Below are 25,645 nucleotides of genomic sequence, written 5' to 3' on the forward strand. Positions count from 1 at the left end.
GGACCCGGCTGAAATAAGCCCCTAGAATGCTGGCACCTCCGGCGAGGAATTTTGTGTGAGTGTATTCAGGGACCCGGCTGAAATAAGCCCCTAGAATGCTGGCACCTCCGGCGAGGAGTTTCATGTTTGCATTTGGCTGCATGACCACCATCTGCTCTACTAAGTAGCTGTGTGCCTCTGTGAGCCAAACAGGGCACAGCGTTATCTTTGCTAACAGACTCTGTGAAGTAACAGAGTCTGTTTATACCGCCATATCTAGCTGCAGGTGCTCTCCTGCACGGTGGATCCCGGGTTGCGAACGCACCAACTTCCTCTAATAAATATATATTCTGTGCGTTCCGCCAACCCTAACACTGTGGATCAGGGATGGCATCGAGATCAGCGTAACAGGCCTTAGCGGAAAGCCTATGCCACTAAAATGTTGGTCATCACCTGACAAGGTCCAGATGACGCCCAGTGAGACCCAGAATCCAGACTGCACCAGTCAAAAGTTGCAGCCTAGGGGGAAAATCCGGTGACTGCTGCTAGGGCCAGGATTGCCGGAAGAACATACTTGGTAACTCCCATGAGCAGACGTAACCACCTTACAAAGAGAACATTAGTGTTATATAGAGAAGAGCTTTCATTGTTATTTCAATTGCATCCTCATATGGTTCATTGTTGATTTGTATTATTTAATATCACCAATTGTCTCATAACTGCGGTACATTACACAGTTCACTGACTGTTCTTGCCTCCTGTCCTCTGTGCATTGCATCCGGTCACCTGCTTTACAGTTGACACAGTCGGCAGGATGCAACACTCAAACACAGAGATGGCAGACCAGTCCATGACCAAGTCAGTCAGGGGAAATATACCCTTGGAAACTATGCTTAGCAATCTTCCCAAGTTCACGGTAAGCAACCTGTCAGTGTGGGATTGGGTAGAGTGGCTGAAGAGCATGCTGTGCATGTATCCCCTGACTCCCTCTGTTCAGGTGGATTTTGACACTTCATGGGGAGCCTGACAGACGGTCATGCCCTTCCTAGGGATTGTGACACCATAGATAAAGTGCTAAAAATCGTAGAAGACATGCATGTTGACACTACGGACCTAAGGCACCTTTGCATATGGTTGTTTCAGCGAGTCCAAGGGGAAAGTAAAACCGTATATTAATGCATTGCAGGAAGTGATGGCCCATATCACTAAGAAAACCCTGATGGACACAGAGGGTTGGGTCCATTAGATGAAGTGCTCTGGGATAATCTAGTTGCTACACTGAGGCACCCCTACTTGTGACAGGCCTTAAAGGAGTATCTGCATGTGAATCCAGATCTGGGCTTTCTTGAGGTCACAGCCAAAGCTTGGGACTTAAGGTGCCGTTACACTTAACGACTTACCAACGATCACGACCAGTGATACGACCTGGCCGTGATCGTTGGTAAGTCGTTGTGTGGTTGCTGGGGAGCCGTCACACAGACAGCTCTCTCCAGCAACCAACAATCAGGGGAACGACTTCGGCATCGTTGAAACTGTCTTCAACGATGCCGAAGTCCCTGGGTAACCAGGGTAAACATCGGGTTACTAAGTGCAGGGCCGCGCTTAGTAACCCAATATTTACCCTGGTTACCATTGTAAAAGAAAAAAAAACCAAAACACTACATACTCACATTCCGATGTCTGTCACGTTCCCCGCCGTCAGCTTCCCGCACTAACTGTGTCAGTGCCGGCCGTAAAGCAGAGCACAGCGCGGCCCTGCGCTTAGTAACCCGATATTTACCCTGGTTACAAGTGAACACATCACTGGATCGGCATCACACACGCCGATCCAGCGATGACAGTGGGTGATCAGCGACCAAAAAAAGGTCCTGATCATTCCCCAACGACCAACGATCTCCCAGCAGGGGCCTGATCGTTGGTCGTTGTCACACATAACGAGATCGTTAGCGGGATCGTTGCTACGTCACAAAAAGCGTGACATTGCAACGATATTGTTAAGAAAATCGTTATGTGTGAAGGTACCTTTAGAAAGGGAAGCTCCTGTCCTAACAGGTGCGGTCCAGAGTCATGAAGTGGCCTCCCCTGGGTCGATAAACAAGGAGCCGGTCTGGACCCGGGAACTGCATCATGAAATACAGGGAATCTGAGGAAAGCTGCGCAGTATCAATGTGACCAAAGTGAAAGGAGGTCAGAGTGGGAAAATCGTTTCCCACAACCCACGCCATGCTGCATCCGCCGCCCATCAGTGGAACGTGTACTAGAATGTTGGAATTGTAGTGGAAGGGGGACATATCTCGAGGGACTGTCCCAATCAGGAAAGGAGAAAATGGGGGTGCCTGTTAAACTAATGCACCCCATGGTCGAGGAGCATACCATGGGGTTCTGTGTCTCAGTTGGAAGAGAACAAACTGAAAAAAAAACAAGTGCACTGCCATATACAAGATACAAAAAGCCAGGATGCAATCAGTGGGAAAGCAGCAATGAGAATATCAAGAGAAAAGGATACCACTGAATTATGCACACCACAGCAATTATAGTAATATATGAAAAATCCACTTTATTGATACTGTGACGCCCAGGAGACCGGGGTACCCAGCACCGGACCAATGGGGTCTGTCTCTTGAGGGAGATGTCACGGTTGGCTTGACCCGGTGCTGTGGCCTCAGGCAATGCACAGTGTAAGGGGTATCGTGAGGGAACAGGCACTTACTTGATCAGCAACAGGTTCTCCCAGCGGTGATGATCCTGATCCTGGATAGATAGCTATTGTCCAAATGAAAGTCTGAGGCACTGAAACGTTTAACCAGTTTACTTCAACATAAAGGGATTTACAACCAGTCCTGTCACCGGAGTCTGTATGGGAACTCTGAGTTACTTTGACCCTGCCGGGGTCTTCGCCTCTTATTGTACGCAGTTTCTGTGTGGCCCTGCTGCTGTATGTGAACTGGCTGCCGGCCCAATCTGTCCCCTCCGGGTCCTGGTTCGACGGGCAACCCGAGTCCTTTTATCGGCTTACCCCCTCCAGGAGTACCGCTGAACTCTGTGTCTGTTGCTGCGTCCGGCCCTAGTGAAGCTGATATCACCTCACGTTTTTCCGGTTGCTGTATTATATATAATGAATACAGCCACGGATCCGGTATCCGTCTTTGCGCCTGTTCTGGGTAGTGATTAATGCTACCCGGTTCTCACAATGTCCTTTTTCTCCGTCCCTTTTCTCCTCAGGCCGGTGATTTGGGCCTGGAAACCGTCATAGGACTGTTAGAAATTCAGTTGTATGACCTCTCACTTTCAGCTCCTTAGCCCAACTGCCAGTTCTTCTCAGACCAGAATAGATCAAGGGGAGTCTCTGGAGCTCCCCCTTCTGGCCGGAGGTGGTAGTGCAGTCTTGCTATTTTAGTATTTGTATCCAGTGTCAGTAACTGTTTTTGTGGCAAATACCCCTAGGGGTGCCACATTCCCCCTTAGTTAAGAACAGTACTCCGGGACTGTGGGACGATAACATTTTGAAATAACAATTAATATGTACAGAGTCTTAAAAATGAAAAGTTACCAAAACCACTCAAGGAAACAAAAATAGAGTTCTGTAAAAAGTCACTTCAAATAGCGTCCATTAATACAGTTCTATCCTTGAAGGTACTAGGAAAGGCACTGCACTTTGTGTCCAAGAATTTAGTTCCATTTTTCCAACGGAGTTACCAATATAAAGTCTAAAGAAAGTTTAAAATGAGCAAAAAGCAAAGTTCAAAAAGCAGTCTTTCCGGAGCTTTAATTTAGTGCCTCCGGGCTGATAAAAAGTTCAAGAATATGCAATAAGTTCATACAGACAAGTCTCTGTAGGTACTGGGCTTAAACGTTGCAGAATGATAACAATGACTATAGTTTTATAGTTGGTAATCCGCATACCTGGCCGGTAATTGACCCTGGGTACTACGCTGTGATCTACGTAATAGCGGTGTCTCTTCATGTGGTGTACTACTGTCTACTGCGGATGTAGTATCTGCCCGCTCTGCTAAAGATAATTCCACGACTATGGAGTTGGCAAGTCCACCGTGAATGGGATTACTCTGATCAGGAATCTGTTCTTCCTGGCCTGGAACCTCCCGTAGTACGGGGTCAGCCTCTTCCTGTCTTGGGACTAATGGTATTGGGTTCGGTGTTGGGTAAAAGGCCACCATGGGAACCACTACTGCACCATGGTATGTTAGTAGGGTTTTGGGAAAGTCTCCTATACAGGTGTGATACATTTCCTCTTCTTTTTCCTTTACTGGTTGGACCTGCATGGGTTGAATAACTTCTGGTTCTGGCTGGACAACTTCTGGCTCTTTCAATGCTTCCGGACATAATTTAAGATTGTCTCTTGACACTAGTACAGATGTTAAGCCTCCGTTTTTGCTAATGAGACACATTTTAGGATTATCCATTCTTGTTTGTAAAACTGTGTAGGGTACGGCTTCCCACTGATTGTCTAGTTTATTGGTTCGACGGTTTCTCTTGAGCACTTGGTCACCCGGTCTTAATGGGGTCGCTAGAGCATTCTGGTTGAAAGTTCGCTCTTGTCTTTCTCTAGTTTGCTGAAGGCTTCTTTCCACACTCTCTTGCACTTGGCGATACTGCTTTTGCCGTATGATATCCCAATTGGAGTCTTGAACTTCTGCGTCTGGTTTCAGAATTCCCATTTCTAGATCGATTGGTAATTGGCCGGGTCTTGCACGCATAAGGTAAGCTGGGGTGCAGTTGGTGGAGCTCACCGGGACATGATTATACAGATCCACCAAGTCAGGCAATTTCTCTGGCCATTGATTCCTTTCTGTCTCAGGTAAAGTCTTTAGTAGGTCTATTACAATATGGTTCATCTTCTCGCATAAGCCGTTTGTTTGTGGATGATAGGCCGTCGTCCGGATCTTTTTGCAACCATACATATTACAGAATTCTCTGAAGATCTCTGATTCAAAGGCTGTACCTTGGTCGGTGAGAACCTGTTCCGGATATCCATGGGGTCTACAAAAGTACGTTTGGAATGCTTTGGCTGCTGTTTTTGCTGTCAGATCTTTTACGGGTACTACTACCAAGAAGCGTGAATAATGGTCCACGATTGTCAAGGCATAGACATAGCCGGACCGGCTTGGTGTCAACTTCACGTGGTCCATGGCTACAAGTTCAAGTGGTTGTTTGGTGATTATGGGCTGCAGTGGTGCTCTTTGGTTCTTTTGATTGTTTCTTCTGAGGTTACACGGGCCACAATTTCTGCACCACTGTTCGATTGATTTTCTCATCCCGACCCAATAAAATCTTTCTCTTAGAAGCACTTCTAACTTTTTCCAACCGAAGTGACCAGCACCATTATGGTAAGCTTCGAGGACCATCTTGACATCTTGTTTAGGCACGATAATTTGCCAAACCAATTCATGTGTTTTCGGATTGGTGTACCTTCTACAGAGCTTCCCTTGATACAGGAACATTTTGCCTCTCTCTTTCCAGAGTTGATGCGTCTCTTCTGGGGCATCCCCATCGGGATATGCACTTTGCTCAGTCAGCAGTTCCTTCACCAACTTCACAGCCGGATTGCTGTCTTGGGTGTCAGCCCATCTATGGTGTGCTAACGGATTAAAATTCACCTCTTGTTGTTTCTGATAGGTACTTGACTGATGATGTTTTGCCTTGGGACGATGGAAGGCTGGTAATTCAATTTCTTCAAGCTCCCCCGTTTCCTCTTCTACATCTCTCAAGTGTGGCATCCGGGATAGGGCATCGGCATTTCCATTCTTGCGACCTGCTCGATACTTGATTATGAAGTTGTAATTAGATAACCGGGCTATCCATCGCTGTTCTAACGCACCTAATTTGGCTGTGTCCAGGTGGGTCAACGGATTGTTGTCAGTATAGACAATAAATTCTGCAGCGGCCAGATAGTGTTTGAAACGTTCAGTCACAGCCCAAACTACTGCCAGTAGTTCCAATTTGAAGGAGCTGTAATTTTCTGAATTTCTTTCAGTAGGCCGGAGCTTTCTACTTGCAAAGGCGATTACTTTCTCCCGACCTTCTTGCTTTTGTGACAGCACCGCTCCTAGTCCCACATTACTGGCATCGGTGTAGAGAATGAAAGGTTGATGGTAATCTGGGTATGCCAGAACCTCTTCTCCGGTTAGTGCCTTCTTTAGTTGTTCAAAGGAGTCTTCCCTTTCGTCGTTCCACTGAAAAGGAGGGTTTCGGTTTGAAGGTTTCTTCGTCTGCCCTACCAAGGTGTCTTGCAAGGGTGCTGCCAACTTGGTAAATCCTTTTATAAATCTGCGATAGTAACCCACCAATCCCAGGAATTGTCTCACTTCTTTTGCGCTGGTAGGTCTTGGCCAATCCCTTATGGCGCTTATTTTCTCGGGATCTGGTGCTACTCCATCCGAACTCACGATGTGTCCCAGGTACTGTACCTTTGGCTTGAGAAGGTGACATTTGGATGACTTGACTTTCATGCCATACCTGGATAAGGCTTCGAACACTTCTGCCAGGTCTATTAAGTGTTGTTCGTAAGTCTTTGAGTAGACGATCACATCATCTAGGTACAGGAGGACGGTCTCGAAGTTCTTGTGTCCGAGGCAGCATTCCATCAGCCGCTGGAAGGTACCGGATGCGTTGCAGAGTCCGAACGGCATGCGATTAAATTCACATAGACCCATTGGTGTGGTGAATGCCGTCTTTTCCTTATCTCTCTCAGCCACAGGGACTTGCCAATACCCGCTTGTTAAGTCTAAGGTGGAAAAATAATTAGCAGATTTCAAAGCAGTCAAGGACTCTTCTATCCTAGGCAAGGGGTAGGCGTCTTTATGGGTGATGTTATTTATCTGCCGGTAGTCTACACACATTCTCATGGTTCCATCCTTCTTTTTGACAATCACTAGAGGGGCCGCCCAGGGGCTACAGCTGTCTCTTATTACCCCGGCCTGTTTCATCTCCCTCAGCATATCTTTTGCACATTGATAGTGAGCGGGCGGTATGGGTCTATATCTTTCTTTTATTGGGGGATGGTCACCGGTGGGGATTGTGTGTTCTACCCCTTCTATCCGTCCGAAGTCCAATGGGTGTTTACTGAAGACTTGTTCATATTCCGTCACTAGCCTATACACCCCTTGTTTTTGATGGGTAGGTGTTGAATTTATGCCCACGTGTAGCTGTTGGCACCAATCCTCCAATTCTCCATCTGAGCCGTTGACTTCCACCTGACAGGTTGGTTCTAAGGGCTCAATGGTTGTGATGGCATTGTTGTCAACAGTAAATAGCTTTGCCACTGTAGCATACCTTGGCAAAGTGACCTCTTCCTCTCCACAGTTCAAAAGTCGTACCGGCACTCGTCCCCGGTGTACCTCGACTACCCCTCGTGCTGTGAGTATAGTGGGCCTGCTGTCGGTGTACACTGGTTCTATTAAGGCTTGATAATCTCGTCCCTTAGTACCAATGGCTGCTCTACACCATACCAGCATTTCTGTTTTTGGTGGGATTACAATAGACGTTGGATCACTTACCCTCACACTGCCGATTTCTCCACCTGCAACTTCTACCTGTTGCCTTAACATCAATACTTTTATTTCCCTCCGGAGAACTCTCTGCTGGTAGGATTGGGCAGTTTCAGCAATTTGCTGTAAGACAGAAATAACTTCGGAAAAGCAGTTCTCTAACACATTCATTCCTATCAATACAGTGGGTTTACAGTTCCGCCGGTCAATATCAACAACAATTATACCCTGTTTCTTCAATTCTACTTTACCAATCTTTATGTTCATCTCCCTGAATCCTAGTTTTGGTACCAACTTACCATTACTGGCCCATATATCTAGTTCAACATCAGAGGGCCCTTTATCAATATCTGCATCAGCCCAGTACCTCTTATAAAGGATATACGGTATAGATGAAATCTGGGAACCTGTGTCCAGCAAAGCGATGAGGGGAATTCCGTCCAGCACGATAGGGATAATGGGTCGTCCTCCGATGTACCTGTCGTGCCAGGGTGTTGGGCCTTGAAAGTTCATTCCTGCGAAGCGGCCCGCATTCCCAGGGGATTCCCGTTTAAATCACAATCTCGTGCAAAGTGGCCTGGCTGCTGGCAACGGCGGCAAATGGGCTGTCCATCCGGTTGGTAGCGGTCGCGGGGTCGTCCTCTCCATGTCGGGTATCTCCGGGGTCTCATCCATGGAACATCCTCTCTACAGTTTGCCAACTCCATCTTGTGTCCTCTCATCTCCTGCATGGTTTTAGCCATTGAAGCAACAACATCAGCTAAAGAGTCAAGCTTTTGTTGAAGAGCCTCATTAGTACTGGGCCCCAGGGGCTTAGCAATGGCCCCAGACATAGCTGATGTCACTGGCACTCCCTGTTGTTGAGGTGCCTCTGCCATGGGTTGCGCAGGATCCTGATCCCGAGGTGCCTCTGCCAGCTTGAGACGTATAGCGCTCTCCTTTAATTGGGCAAATGTCAATTCAGGGTTCTTAAAAACAAGCATGCTCACATGCCCACGGTGAGAAGGGGTGTAGAGTCCCTCAATAAATTGATCTCTTAGCAGTTTATCCGCTCCGGTGTTAAAAATGGGTTCAGCCAGTGTAAGTGATTTAAGGGCTTCCTGCAGGTTTAAGGCAAAGTCTCTCATGCCCTCATTAGCTTTTTGTTTGCAATTAAAGAATCGTATTTTAGCTTTGCTGCTGGCCGTGGTTTCAAATGTAGCTTTTAATCCAGCAAATATGCGTTCAACAGTGCCTTTTAGATCAGCTGCCCATGCTGTGACTTCTCGCTTAGCATGGCCACTTAACTGCATCATCAGGAGACTAACACGCTGAACTTCACCCATGGGGAACAAGTCAAAATGGGCCAGCATCTTTTCTCTGAAATCGTCAAGGGTATTAGGCTCACCTTCATACATTGGAAGCCACGGGCCACCCGGGGTATATGGCATCAGCACCGGCATGATGGGCGCCGCTCCTTGTACTGCTGCGCTACCGGACTCTCTATCGACACTCTGTCTTTCAGCTGCATTAGCGTCGCCGGGTGCTGCGGCGTCTCCGTGCTGCGACATACTGTGCCCCCTTAATTAATTCGGACCCTTCCGGTCCTCCGCTTCCGTCGGGATAGTGTAGATTCGTTACGCTGCGCAGCAGGATTGGATTTTCCCTTGCTCTGACGTCAGAGCGCTCAGCTAGGTGCCGCCCACAATGACACGCCCCCTGCTGCTCCCGCCCGCCACGCGCTCTGTAATGGCGGATTCTGAAGTTTTTCAGTCAGACTGGGGCTCAGGTAATGGCATAGCTCAATTAACAGTCTCGTGCCTAACGGTTATGAGGTGATGGCGGCCATCTTTACTCCATTATAACCAATGGGGAAAAGTCAATTTCAATAGTTTTCAATGGGAAATGGAATTTTCTTTAATAAAGTCAATTTTCAAGATTTTTCATCCAAGTTTTCACAATTTTGGACTCCAATCATGGCACACAATACCCGGTATACGGGCTGGCTGAATCCTGTTCGTGACGCCAATTGTGACGCCCAGGAGACCGGGGTACCCAGCACCGGACCAATGGGGTCTGTCTCTTGAGGGAGATGTCACGGTTGGCTTGACCCGGTGCTGTGGCCTCAGGCAATGCACAGTGTAAGGGGTATCGTGAGGGAACAGGCACTTACTTGATCAGCAACAGGTTCTCCCAGCGGTGATGATCCTGATCCTGGATAGATAGCTATTGTCCAAATGAAAGTCTGAGGCACTGAAACGTTTAACCAGTTTACTTCAACATAAAGGGATTTACAACCAGTCCTGTCACCGGAGTCTGTATGGGAACTCTGAGTTACTTTGACCCTGCCGGGGTCTTCGCCTCTTATTGTACGCAGTTTCTGTGTGGCCCTGCTGCTGTATGTGAACTGGCTGCCGGCCCAATCTGTCCCCTCCGGGTCCTGGTTCGACGGGCAACCCGAGTCCTTTTATCGGCTTACCCCCTCCAGGAGTACCGCTGAACTCTGTGTCTGTTGCTGCGTCCGGCCCTAGTGAAGCTGATATCACCTCACGTTTTTCCGGTTGCTGTATTATATATAATGAATACAGCCACGGATCCGGTATCCGTCTTTGCGCCTGTTCTGGGTAGTGATTAATGCTACCCGGTTCTCACAATGTCCTTTTTCTCCGTCCCTTTTCTCCTCAGGCCGGTGATTTGGGCCCGGAAACCGTCATAGGACTGTTAGGGTATGTTCACACGTTCAGGATTTCCATCCTTTTTTTTTCAGGACAGTTTTTTTAAAAAACTGCAGCTCTTGGCAGAAAACGCAGGTCCTTTTTTTGTCCTTTTTTGATGCGTTTTTTTGATGCGTTTTTTTGATGCGTTTTTTTATCCTTTTTTTATGCAGTTTTCTATGCAGAGACTGTGTGTTTCCTAGGAAGCTTTTTAGGGCTAAAATGGCTGAAAATACCCTAACCCTACCCCTAACCCTAACCCTACCCCTAACCCTACCCCTAACCCTACCCCTAACCCTACCCCTACCCCTAACCCTAACCCTACCCCTAACCCTAACCCTACCCCTAACCCTAACCCTAACCCTACCCCTAACCCTAACCCTACCCCTAACCCTACCCCTACCCCTACCCCTATTCTAACCTTAGTGAAAAAAAAAAAAATTCTTAATTTTTTTATTGTCCCTACCAATGGGGGTGACAAAGTGGGGGGGGTGTCATTTACTATTTTTTTATTTTGATCACTGAGATAGGTTATATCTCAGTGATCAAAATGCACTTTGGAGCGAATCTGCCGGCCGGCAGATTCGGCGGGCGCACTGAGCATGCGCCCGCCATTTTGCAAGATGGCGGCGCCCAGGGAGAAGACGGCCGGACGGACACCGGGACGCCGGGTAAGTATAAGGGGGGGAGATTAGGGCACGGGGGGGCATCGGAGCACTGGGGGGGGCATCGGAGCAAGGGGGGGGCATCGGAGCACGGGGGGGCGGGATCGGAGCACGGGGGGGCAGCCACACTCCGCCCACGCACTTCCGCCCGCTCCCCCGCACTTCCTGCTGCAGCGGTTCTGCACATCAAATCGCAGTAAAACCCGCAGATATATTTTTGATCTGCGGGTTTTACTGCGATTTTGACCTCACAATGGAGGTCTATGGGTGCAGAACCGCTGCGGTTCAGGAAAAAGAAGTGACATGCTCCTTCTTTTTTGCCGCAGCTATTCTGCGCGGCTTTTTAAACGAAATTACGGACCATGTGCACAGCAGTGACTGTTTTCCATAGGGTTACATTGTTATGTACCCTGCATGGAAAACTGCTGCGGAACCGCAGCGGCAATACCGCTGCGGTTCCGCAGTAAAAAACGCACTGTGTGAACATGGCCTTAGAAATTCAGTTGTATGACCTCTCACTTTCAGCTCCTTAGCCCAACTGCCAGTTCTTCTCTCAGACCAGAATAGATCAAGGGGAGTCTCTGGAGCTCCCCCTTCTGGCCGGAGGTGGTAGTGCAGTCTTGCTATTTTAGTATTTGTATCCAGTGTCAGTAACTGTTTTTGTGGCAAATACCCCTAGGGGTGCCACAATACACAACATTAAAACATAATTAAAAGTGACATAACCCCACAGCTGTCACCATCCCGAGTGCATAATATAGACCTCAGTATATAACCCAATCTACTACTAATCATATATAAATACATATGCAAAAGTATATAGGCTGTATCCCTCCCTAAGCAGCTTATGGGGCACCTATAATATCCTGTTCACATGGAAAAGGACAAAAAACATAATACGGTATACCCAATAGGCGCCAATTAACGCAAACACATAGAATAACTTATAAAATACCCGATGAGCCAATCCCCAAAGCTTTTATATGGACAATCAGTCCATGCTGTGGAATCAAAGAAAAAGGGAGTATTACCTAATAAGATCAGATCACCTGTAAGGAAACAGAGTTCAGAGGTCCCAGGATGGAAGACAGGACATGACCCCACGCGTATCGCCTCTGGAGTGAGGCTTCGTCAGGGGAAGTAAGAATTCGTGGTCAATATGTGGCTATATATGTGAGCTATTAAGCATGTTAATTTTGTGTGTATATATATCCACAGAAATTCATTCGGGACACTCAAGACTACCTACAGAAAAGGGTCTATAAATGGCAAGGCTCCTCTTCACGTCGAAACTTCCGCTACTACAGGAACATGGATGGAGCTTCTGCATCCAGCTCCGACAGCGAACACACAGGCTATGTTCGGCCTTCTTCTTCTTCTTTTTTAGGCCTTGGCAAAAAAACATATCCAAGAAGAGGACGAGGAGTGGGGGTCAATGTCACAGAAACCAATCGACAAGGGATGCATACCAGATCCCAGGTAACACCAACTTAGTGGTGAATATTTCTTCTAAATGTCTTAATAATTCACAAATAAGTCTATTACAAAAAGGCCTTTCTTTTTGTCCGACCTACAAATTTAATACCTTTCAATTGGAAATTGACTTGCAGAGGTTTTATAGGATTTTACGTCTTAAGGCTTTTTTCAATAACTCTGATAATACAGTGGCACCTGTAATACATCCAACACCAATCAATCTGACTGTTCTAGGCCTTAAATTATGTAGTACTTTTTCTCCTAAAAATAGCCATCCTATTGAGGTTTTTATTACACTTATTGATAGGGAAGTGTCTGATTACACTAAGCACATTATGAGGGGGGAATTTACCTTTCGATCGAATCTTACTTCTAAAGATAAGAGGGTAATTAAACCCGCTGACAAAGGGAGAGCCACAGTCATTATGGATTATTTGTTCTATAAAAATGAGGTATATTCTCAATTAACTAATACAGAAATGTATCAACCTCTTTCTAATAACCCTACCTCTTCTATTAAAGAACAAATAACGACCATCCTAGAGGGAGCGTTGCAAGCAGGTTTAATTGATAAAAAACAAGAGATTTCTTGACTAAGGATAATCCTCTGATCCCAATATTTTATATATTACCAAAAATCCACAAAAGGATGGATAAACCTCCGGGACGACCAATTGTGGCGTCCACAGATTCGATCCTTTCTTCCCTATCAATATTACTTGAAAAAATCTTGACACCTCTTATTAAGAATACTCCTTCTTTTCTTTTAGACACAGGGTCATTTTTACAGCTTATTCAAAATCTTGGTACATTACCTGAGGGCACTTTATTAGTCACATTTGGCGTTAATTATACACGTCTATTCAACACCATAAAGGTATAAGAGTGATGAAGAGGTTACTGGAAGATACTTTTGTGACCCCTGATGTAATAACATTTCTCATGGGACTTTTGGAGATTGTCCTTACAAAGAATTTTTTTATGTTTGAAGATCAATTTTACCTTCAAGTACAGGGAACAGCTATGGGGTCCAATGTGCCCCCCCCTTACGCAAATTGTTTTATGTACTGTTTTGAGTCTGATTATATCTATCCAAATAGACTGTACCAAACACATTGCTTGTTGTGGCGTCGTTATATCGATGATGTTTTTTGTTTATGGCATGGTACGAGTGAAAGCCTTTTACAATTTTTTAATGAGATTAATGCGATCTGGCCTGAACTCACATTTACACTTAATGTTGACAAATATGAGATAAATTTTTTGAACACTAAAGTCCTACAAGATCAGGAGGGTAAATTAACATTGGATCTCTACACTAAGGCCTCTGATCGCAATAATTTACTACTGTACCAGAGTTGTCACCCTAAGGCCATTAAGAAATTGGTTCCAGTATCTCAATTTGAAAGCATTTGGAGAATAGTGAGTAATCCCGAAATACGTTCACAACGTTTAGAAGAGATGAAACAGAAGTTTGTACAAAGAGGCTACCCCCAACAACTCCTTCAGCAAGCTCAGTCTATAGTACATACATCTCCCAGACCATCAACCTCAAAGAGAATTGCTTTCGTTCACACATACCATCCATTTGTGTATAAAGTACATAATACAATTCGTAAATATTGGCACATTCTACGTGATAGTTTTCCTGGTATTCCAGAGTTCCAGGTGCCCTTTTTACCTTGTTTCAGGAGGCCTAGTAATCTTAAAAATAAGATAGTCAGGGCTGGCATAGGTTCATCCTTGACTAGTTCGAGACAAACATTCCTTTGTACCCCACGAAAAGGGACGTTTCCATGTTTACAATGCGCTCAATGCACAAATGTTCTCAAAGGTTCTAATATGTCACATCCATTAACTGGTGTTGATATTCCGATAACAGGTTTTTTTACCTGTAATTCCAAATCAGTTATATATGTCATCAAGTGCCCATGTGGTAAAATATATGTGGGTGAGACCACACAAGCGATCAAAGATCGCATATCCCATCATAAATCGGATATACGTTGTAAGAAAAACCATCTTCCCATCCCATATCATTTTAATACAGCAGGCCATACAATAGCACAGTTACGTTTTTGGGTGTTGGAACAGGTTAATGTGGGCAGGAGAAGTGGTGATTTAACCAAGAGATTACTAGCTAGAGAAGCATACTGGATCCATATTTTACAAAGTATGGAACCAAAGGGACTTAATAGGGATTTCGATGTTACGGGTTTATTTTAATCCCTGTTATTGCTGTGTACTTTGTCATTGATAAACTGTCAATTTTCAATAAGGGATTATGTATCTGTTATTGTGTACTAATAATATTTTCCTATGTTTCTCACTACTTCCTATCTTTTGTTCCCAGAGGTTCTTCATGCATCACCTGGCCTGTCTGTCTATTTACCTCTTTTTGGGTATTGCTGCTAGAATACTGTTTCCTGTTATTTTCTTGATTTCTCCTCCTTTTATTTCTTCTTATTGAATATAATCTTTTTTTATGTCTTTTAGGTTACTTCATGATATTCCTCTCTTATTATGATACTTACCTTCCATTAGTTCCAGCGATGAGGACCGCCCCCTGCACCAACCCATTTCTTCCTTTGTTTGCGTTCCACAAAGCGTCTCACAGAGCACTTCCAGTATACCGGGGATTCCAATGACGCACTTCCGGTTCTGCGCATCACAGGAATACTTCACAGTGGAGTGCCGGAGATACAGGCACACATGACACCTAAAATGGGGACAGTATGTTTGCATTCTACAAGCGCTCCAATGACGCTACACACGTCATCACTGGCAACCTATTTCTGGTCTAGTCACTACAAATATATGCACTCGTACACAGTGCACTTATGGCGCCTTGTCTCCAGTCTTCACCTGTTATCCGCTGTGCTTGGTCCAGGGATTCATGTCACATTGCTGGTAAGCTTTTCTCTTCCACACTACAGAGCAACGATCTTCACTTTTAGCAGCTTTATTAGACTCCTTCGGACTCTATTTAATCTATTCAATTCCTTTTTGTATGATGTTGTTCATAGAAGATTCTTTATTAATATCAATTACAGTTAACATCCTGAACAATTATCCCTATCATTCTTTTGGTAAGGTGTTTTCCGTTTTTTTTCCGTTTTCCTATTTAGCTGTTTGTGGAGGAGGATACTTTGATTATGGATAACATGATTCATTTTTTAGTGGGTTCTGTTAAAACCTCGCACACAATTATACTGGTAAATGGTTTAACCATATGAGCAATGACTTTGGAGGGAGTCACTGACATTATTCCAAGTTTATTTTATGTCATATCGGTTTATTCAGTTAATTTTTTCATGTTTTTTCTGGTATTATATTGCCGTTATTATTGTGATTTATATCATGTTGTTTTCATAATTGGATTTTGATCTTACTACATTGTAATATTTGTTTTGTTCTCTTTTGTACATTCCAGTCTGATGAAGGTCAGTGTAATGACCGAAACATTAAATTATTTTCCTGGAGTATATTTCCTTAATAAAAAAATAATTTTGCACAAGCAATGAATCTTTTGAGTGCCGAAACAATTTTTTGAGTATTAGATGTAATATACACTGGCTAAAGATGCATATGATTGAACAGAAAAAATATATTGATGTATATATATACACTGCACATATGCAATTATGAAATAGTCAACCAATTCACAGTATCATATTAGCCATTGGATCGAAAAAAGTTCAGTGGCATTCAAAATGTGCTTAGCCACAGACAGATGACATATATAAGATCCGAGATCGAATATATTCAAGGAGTCCCTTCAATCATAGGGCCCTAGGAAGAATATGCAAAATAAAGGCAAAATAGCATGCAAAGAGAAGCAATATGGTCAAGAATATGTAACCATGCAAAACCTGTATCCACCAAATGGCAAAGAAAGGAAGACCAGAGCTCAAACCCAGCAATAAGGGAGAGAATATGTCCGATAAGGAACCATGTGAGCTGAGAAAAATGGAAGTGGGTGAGCACCCCACACGTATCGCCACAACGTTGTGGCTTCTTCAGGGGAAGAAAAAGTGTCATGACTATAGAGCTGCACATATTGTGTTTTTAAATGTTTGTAACTATTGTTGTGTCTTTTGTGCTATCACTGATTGATATTGATAATAAAAGTTACAAACACTTTTTACTCAGCCTGGGTGTTCCCATTTTATCGGCATTCTTTTCTTCTCTTTTTTGTATTCTCTTTTGATGTTCCTTTTGCTTTTCTGTAAAGTGTGTGATTACCAGGTTGGGTTCATTAAGCAGCAAACACAATCATATGCCTAAGTCAGTGCGCTAGCTAAGTAGGCCAATAAGACCAATATGGCATTCAATTGGATTCTGGCCTCTGAACATATCTGAAACAACAAAGCCCTCCAATTAGTTTTCTTTGCTAGTCTCTTCTCCAGACCAAAGATTAATTTACGGGCAGCAATCTATTACCTTCCTTCAATGATCTGATAATTGTTGCCACAAGAATCGATTGCCACTCAAGGAGAGAATAAGCAAAAAGAAACAGGTCTACTGGCTGCTAAAAGCTTCAATCAAGTATTCATCTGCAAAGGATTCTTCTGAACTTTTGAAGTTGGAGTTCAAATTCTTGACATGTAACGAAAACATGTCTCGTTCTATTCTCAATCTTCAATCCACTTTTTTGCCTATACCAGGTTGAAGTGCTTCATTCTGAGGATATTTATATTTTAATACTACCTCTCTGTGATGCTCTGGTACTCTTGGGTCTACCATGACTAATGAAATATTCTTCTATGTTTAATTGATTCTCCAACCAGATTATCTGGAGTATATCTTGTCTTCAGCACTTCATCATAAAAGTACCTCATCTTCTCCATAATCCCATTACACTAAAAGAACTTTGCTGATTATTTTTTCAAAACAAAAAACAGAAAATCTGTCATCCCATAATTTTTATTATTTTAATTTGCAATTCCTCATACAGCTTTCCCAGACACATATCAACAGCATATTTGCTCTGTTTACCATAGATTTACGTGAAATAACTTGCATGAAGAACTCTAGAAATGCTCTTTAACCCCTTCAAGACCCAGCCTATTTTGACCTTAAAGACCTTGCCGTTTTTTGCAATTCTGACCAGTGTCCCTTTATGAGGTAATAACTCAGGAACGCTTCAACGGATCCTAGCGGTTCTGAGATTGTTTTTTCGTGACATATTGGGCTTCATGTTAGTGGTAAATTTAGGTCAATAAATTCTGCATTTATTTGTGATAAACACGGAAATTTGGCGAAAATTTTGAAAATTTCGCAATTTTCACATTTTGAATTTTTATTCTGTTAAACCAGAGAGATATGTGACACAAAATAGTTAATAAATAACATTTCCCACATGTTTACTTTACATCAGCACAATTTTGGAAACAAAATTTTTTTTTGTTACGAAGTTATAAGGGTTAAAATTCGACCAGCGATTTGTCATTTTTACAACGAAATTTACAAAACCATTTTTTTTAGGGACCACCTCACATTTGAAGTCAGTTTGAGGGGTCTATATGGCTGAAAATACCCAAAAGTGACACCATTCTAAAAACTGCACCCCTCAAGGTACTCAAAACCACATTCAAGAAGTTTATTAACCCTTCAGGTGCTTCACAGCAGCAGAAGCAACATGGAAGGAAAAAATGAACATTTAACTTTTTAGTCACAAAAATTATCTTTTAGCAACAATTTTTTTATTTTCCCAATGGTAAAAGGAGAAACTGAACCACGAACGTTGTTGTCCAATTTGTCCTGAGTACGCTGATACCTCATATGTGGGGGTAAACCACTGTTTTGGCGCACGGCAGGGCTTGGAAGGGAAGGAGCGCCATTTGACTTTTTGAATCAAAAATTGGCTCCACTCTTTAGCGGACACCATGTCACGTTTGGAGAGCCCCCGTGTGCCTAAAAATTGGAGCTCCCCCACAAGTGACCCCATTTTGGAAACTAGACGCCCCAAGGAACTTATCTAGATGCATAGTGAGCACTTTGAACCCCCAGGTGCTTCACAAATTGATCCGTAAAAATGAAAAAGTACTTTTTTTTCACAAAAAAATTCTTTTAGCCTCAATTTTTTAATTTTCACATGGGCAATAGGATAAAATGGATCCTAAAATGTGTTGGGCAATTTCTCCTGAGTACACCAATACCTCACATGTGGAGGTAAACCACTGTTTGGGCACATGGTAAGGCTCGGAAGGGAAGGAGCGCCATTTGACTTTTTGAATGAAAAATTATTTCCATCGTTAGCGGACACCATGTCGCGTTTGGAGAGCTCCTGTGTGCCTAAACATTGGCGCTCCCCCACAAGTGACCCCATTTTGGAAACTAGACCCCCCAAGGAACTAATTTAGATGCCTAGTGAGCACTTTAAACCCTCAGGTGCTTCACAAATTGATCTGTAAAAATGAAAAAGTAATTTTTTTTCACAAAAAAATTCTTTTCGCCTCAATTTTCTCATTTTCACATGGGCAGTAGGATAAAATGGATCATAAAATTTGTTGGGCAATTTCTCCCGAGTACGCCGATACCTCATATGTGGGGGTAAACCACTGTTTGGGCACTCGGCAGGGCTCGGAAGAGAAGGCGTGCCATTTGACTTTTTGAATGGAAAATTAGCTCCAATTGTTAGCGGACACCATGTCGCGTTTGGAGAGCCCCTGTGTGCCTAAACATTGGAGCTCCCCCACAAGTGACCCCATTTTGGAAACTAGACCCCCCAAGGAACTTATCTAGATGCATATTGAGCACTTTAAACCCCCAGGTGCTTCACAGAAGTTTATAACGCAGAGCCATGAAAATAAAAAATAATTTTTCTTTCCTCAAAAATGATTTTTTAGCCTGGAATTTCCTATTTTGCCAAGGATAATAGGAGAAATTGGACCCCAAATATTGTTGTCCAGTTTGTCCTGAGTACGCTGATACCCCATATGTGGGGGTAAACCACTGTTTGGGCGCACGGCAGGGCTCGGAAGGGATGGCACGCCATTTGGCTTTTTAAATGGAAAATTAGCTCCAATCATTAGTGGACACCATGTCACGTTTGGAGAGCCCCTGTGTGCCTAAACATTGGAGATCCCCCAGAAATGACACCATTTTAGAAACTAGACCCCCAAAGGAACTAATCTAGATGTGTGGTGAGGACTTTGAACCCCCAAGTGCTTCACAGAAGTTTATAACGCAGAGCCATGAAAAAAAAAAAAAAAATTATTTTCTCAAAAATGATCTTTTAGCCTGCAATTTTTTATTTTCCCAAGGGTAACAGGAGAAATTTGACCCCAAAAGTTGTTGTCCAGTTTCTCCTGAGTACGCTGATACCCCATATGTGGGGGTAAATCACTGTTTGGGCACATGCCGGGGCTCGGAAGTGAAGTAGTGACGTTTTGAAATGCAGACTTTGATGGAATGCTCTGTGGGCGTCACGTTGCGTTTGCAGAGCCCCTGATGTGGCTTAACAGTAGAAACCCCCCACAAGTGACCCCATTTTGGAAACTAGACCCCCAAAGGAACTTATCTAGATGTGTGGTGAGCACTTTGAACCCCCAAGTGCTTCATAGAAGTTTATAATGCAGAGCCGTGAAAATAATAAATACGTTTTCTTTCCTCAAAAATAATTATTTAGCCCAGAATTTTTTAATTTTCCCAAGGGTAACAGGAGAAATTTGACCCCAATATTTGTTGTCCAGTTTCTCCTGAGTACGGTGATACCCCATATGTGGGGGTAAACTACTGTTTGGGCACATGCCGGGGCTTGGAATTGAAGTAGTGACGTTTTGAAATGCAGACTTTGATGGAATGCTCTGCGGGCGTCACGTTGCGTTTGCAGAGCCACTGATGTGCCTAAACAGTAGAAACCCCCCACAAGTGACCCCATTTTGGAAACTAGACCCTGAAAGGAACTTATCTAGATGTGTGGTGAGCACTTTGAACCCCCAAGTGCTTCATAGAAGTTTATAATGCAGAGCCGTGAAAATAATAAATACGTTTTCTTTCCTCAAAAATAATTATTTAGCCCAGAATTTTTTATTTTCCCAAGGGTTACAGGAGAAATTGGACCCCAAAAGTTGTTGTCCAGTTTCTCCTGAGTACGCTGATACCCCATATGTGGGGGTAAACCACTGTTTGGGCACACGTCGGGGCTCAGAAGGGAAGTAGTGACTTTTGAAATGCAGACTTTGATGGAATGGTCTGCGGGTGTCACGTTGCGTTTGCAGAGCCCCTGGTGTGCCTAAACAGTAGAAACCCCCCACAAGTGACCCCATTTTAGAAACTAGACCCCCCAAGGAACTTATCTAGATATGTGGTGAGCACTTTGAACCCCCAAGTGCTTCACAGACGTTTACAACGCAGAGCCGTGAAAATAAAAAATCATTTTTCTTTCCTCAAAAATTATGTTTTAGCAAGCATTTTTTTAGATTCACAAGGGTAACAGGAGAAATTGGACCCCAGTAATTGTTGCGCAGTTTGTCCTGAGTATGCTGGTACCCCATATGTGGGGGTAAACCACTGTTTGGGCACACGTCAGGGCTCGGAAGTGAGGGAGCACCATTTGACTTTTTGAATACGAGATTGGCTGGAATCAATGGTGGCGCCATGTTGCGTTTGGAGACCCCTGATGTGCCTAAACAGTGGTAACCCCTCAATTCTACCTCCAACACTAACCCCAACACACCCCTAACCCTAATCCCAACTGTAGCCATAATCCTAATCACAACCCTAACCCCAACACACCCCTAACCACAACACTAACCCCAACACACCCCTAACCCTAACCACAACCCTAATTCCAACCCTAACCCTAAGGCTATGTGCCCACGTTGCGGATTCGTGTGAGATATTTCCGCACCATTTTTGAAAAATCTGCGGGTAAAAGGCACTGTGTTTTACCTGCGGATTTTCCGCGGATTTCCAGTGTTTTTTGTGCGGATTTCACCTGCGGATTCCTATTGAGGAACAGGTGTAAAACGCTGCGGAATCCGCACAAAGAATTGACATGCTGCGGAAAATACAACGCAGCGTTTCCGCGTGGTATTTTCTGCACCATGGGCACAGCGGATTTGGTTTTCCATATGTTTACATGGTACTGTAAACCTGATGGAACACTGCTGCGAATCCGCAGCCAAATCCGCACCGTGTGCACATAGCCTAATTCTAAAGGTATGTGCACACGCTGCGGAAAACGCTGCGGATCCGCAGCAGTTTCCCATGAGTGTACAGTTCAATGTAAACCTATGGGAAACAAAAATCGCTGTACACATGCTGCGGAAAAACTGCACGGAAACGCAGCGGTTTACATTCCGCAGCATGTCACTTCTTTGTGCGGATTCCGCAGCGGTTTTACAACTGCTCCAATAGAAAATCGCAATTGTAAAACCGCAGTGAAATGCGCAGAAAAAAACGCGGTAAATCCGCCATAAATCCGCAGCGGTTTAGCACTGCGGATTTATCAAATCCGCAGCGGAAAAATCCGCAGAGGACCAGAATACGTGTGCACATTCCTAACCCTAACCCTAGCCCTAACCCTACCCCTAACCCTACCCCTAACCCTACCCCTACCCCTAACCCTACCCCTAACCCTACCCCTAACCCTACCCCTACCCCTAACCCTATTCTAACAGTGGAAAAAAAAAAAATTCTTTATTTTTTTATTGTCCCTACCTATGGGGGTGACAAAGGGGGGGGGGTCATTTATTATTTTTTTTATTTTGATCACTGAGATAGATTATATCTCAGTGATCAAAATGCACTTTGGAACGAATCTGCCGGCCGGCAGATTCGGCGGGCGCACTGCGCATGCGCCCGCCATTTTGGAAGATGGCGGCGCCCGGGAGAAGACGGACGGGACCACGGCTGGATCGGTAAGTATGATAGGGTGGGGGGGGACCACGGGGGGGGGGATCGGAGCACGGGGGGGGAATCGGAGCGCGGGAGGGGTGGAACGGAGCGCGGGGGGCGTGGAACGGAGCACGGGGGGGCTGGAACGGAGCACGGGGGGGTGGAACGGAGCACGGGGGGGGGTGGATCGGAGTGCAGGGGGGGTGATTGGAGCACGGGGGGGTGATTGGAGCACGGGGGGAGCGGGCACGAGCACGGGGGGGAGCGGAGCACTGGACGGAGGGGAGCCGGAGCAGTGTACCGGCCAGATCGGGGGGGTGGGGGGGCGATCGGAGGGGTGGGGTGGGGGCACACTAGTATTTCCAGCCATGGCCGATGATATTTCAGCATCGGCCATGGCTGGATTGTAATATTTCACCCGTTATAATGGGTGAAATATTACAAATCGCTCTGATTGGCAGTTTCACTTTCAACAGCCAATCAGAGCGATCGTAGCCACGAGGGGGTGAAGCCACCCCCCCTGGGCTAAACTACCACTCCCCCTGTCCCTGCAGATCGGGTGAAATGGGAGTTAACCCTTTCACCCGGTCTGCAGGGACGCGATCTTTCCATGACGCCGCATAGGCGTCATGGGTCGGAATGGCACCGACTTTCATGACGCCTACGTGGCGTCATGGGTCGGGAAGGGGTTAAAGCACCAAGAGTTGCATTTCCTTGGTTTTATTAATTTTTCTGGTGACCTGCAGATGGATCCTGAGAATTCAGAAATTATAGACTCAGCTCTGCTAAGTACTATCAGCTAGTGTTGAGCGACCTTGACCTTTTTAGAGTCGAGTCGTGTTTCGCGAAACCCGACTATCTTAGAAGTCGAGTCGAGTGGAATCGGCCGATTATGGCAAAAAGTCGGGTATCGCCCGAAACACGAAACCCAATGCAAGTCAATGGGGGAGCATAGTCGGCAGTGAGTGGAGGCCAGGAAAACACCTACACTGCCCATTTTAATGGCAAAAACATCCATTCTTGTTACAGAAGCTTGTCAATCGTAATTTAGCTTATAATAATTGGAAGGCATTTGAAATTGGGGGTCATTTGGCTAAAGTTGTGGGGGGTAGGGCTGGTTCAAGTAATTAGCGGGCCCAGTAAATCTGGACCACGTCATGGCAGTGGAGCAGGGAGAGGTAAGTATTTCAACTTTGCAAGTGCTGTGATCCTGAGCAAGCAGGGGGGGCCCACTCGTTGGCATTGGCACTGGCACAGGGCCCCTCAAAGTACAGCGGTGTGTTTGCACGGCGGGGGCGCCTCCCACCGGCAGCAACACTTTTGCGTACTATGAGAGGCCCTGTGCCAATGACGTCGCCAACTAGTATTCCTCCCCCCACCTGATGAAGGAACCTGCACTTTCATCTGCACCTTCCTCTTTGTCCCCGTGTAATGTGGTATGGTATGCGGGAAGAGGAACCTGACTTTCAGCAGGGTCACAATCTTGCTGTGTAGCGTGCACGGGGAATTTTGCATTATGGGTCAATGTACCAGCAGACTCATCTATCACTGGCTGGGCAATGGGCAGGATGAGGAGGAAACACAGATATAGGCCCAAAGAATAAAGTTGGCTAAATGCAGTTCAAAATTGGTAACACAGGACTAACCAGGGGGCATTGCAGTGGAGGACAACTGGAATGAGAGGCTGACACAGAGAGTAGGCCCAAATCAGTAAGTAGTCGAAATGCAGTTCAAAATTGGCAACCGTAGTAAACAGGCGGGACAGCTTTGTTCAGTGGAGGAGAACAGCAAGGAGTTGCAGACACCGATAGTAGGCCCCAACCCAACTAGTAGGCCAAATGCAGTTGTTCCATTTAACCACAATTTAATGAGAGCCTGAAGATAGAAGTTCAGGAAAGGCAACCTGGAGAACACCTTGGAGTGTAACACACCATCTCTCTACACCCCATACCCAATTTGTAGGCCTAATGCAGTGTAGTTTTCAACAACTAATAAACGAGAGTCGGAAGATCGAAGCAATGTGGACGAAACCTGGGGAACACCTTGGAGTGTAACACACCGTCTCTCTACACCCCATACCCAATTTGTAGGCCTAATGCAGTGTAGTTTTCTACAACTACTAAACGAGAGTCGGAAGACCGAAGCAATGTGGACGAAACCTGGGGAACACCTTGGAGTGGAACACACCATCTCTCTACACCCCATACCCACTTTGTAGGCCTAATGCAGTGTAGTTTCCAACAACTACTAAACGAGAGCATGAAGATCGAAGCAATGGACAGGAAACCTGGGGAACACCTTGGAGTGGAACACACCATCTCTCTACACCCCATACCCAATTTGTAGGCCTAATGCAGTGTAGTTTCCAACAACTACTAAACGAGAGTCGGAAGATCGAAGCTCAGGAAAGGCAACCTGGAGAACACCTTGGAGTGGAACACACCATCTCTCTACACCCCATACCCAATTTGTAGGCCTAATGCAGCGTAGTTTCCAACAACTACTAAACGAGAGCATGAAGATTGAAGCAATGGAGAGGAAACCTGGGGAACACCTTGGAGTGGAACACACCATCTCTCTACACCCCATACCCAATTTGTAGGCCTAATGCAGTGTAATTTCCAACAACTACTAAACGAGAGCCGGAAGATCGAAGCTCAGGAAAGGCAACCTGGAGAACACCTTGGAGTGGAACACACCATCTTTCTACACCCCATACCCAATTTGTAGGCCTAATGCAGTGTAGTTTCCAACAACTACTAAACGAGAGCATGAAGATCGAAGCAATGGAGAGGAAACCTGGGGAACACCTTGGAGTGGAACACACCATCTCTCTACACCCCATACCCAATTTGTAGGCCTAATGCAGTGTAGTTTCCAACAACTACTAAACGAGAGCATTAAGATCGAAGCAATGGCGAGGAAACCTGGGGCACACCTTGGGGAGGCAGACACCGTTAGTAGGCCCTACCAAAGTTGTACCCCCAATGCAGTTTTAAAATTCCTAGAGGCTGAAAACAAGACTATTGACGCTCAGCTTTTTTCAAAGGAACACAGCTGAATTGAGTGGAGCAGACAGACACAGGTAGTAGGACTTAAACCAAAAATGTGGCTCACTGCAGCTTAAAAAAGTTACAGGGGTACACAAGCAGCAGTGCTCTGGGCAGTGGAGGACAATTTCAATAGTGGACCGCAGACAGACTTTGTACGCCTACTATTAAAAAAAGGATGCTTTATGCAATTAAAAATAGGTTCCAGGGGTCCACGGGCAGCAGTGGTGTGGTCAGTGGACGAGTATTGGAAGGAGGGACCGCAGACAGGCGTAGTAGGCCTAACATAACAAAATTAGGCTGTAGACACTGTAAAATTGGTTCCAGGGGTACACGGGCAGCAGTGGTGTGGTCAGCGGAGGAAAATTGGAATTAGGGACTGCAGACAGACTTTGTAGGCTGTCCCCTGTGGACCATGCATCCAACACATT

Source organism: Ranitomeya imitator, chromosome 1 (assembly GCF_032444005.1).
Source record: "Ranitomeya imitator isolate aRanImi1 chromosome 1, aRanImi1.pri, whole genome shotgun sequence".
Classification (NCBI taxonomy): Eukaryota; Metazoa; Chordata; class Amphibia; order Anura; family Dendrobatidae; genus Ranitomeya; species Ranitomeya imitator.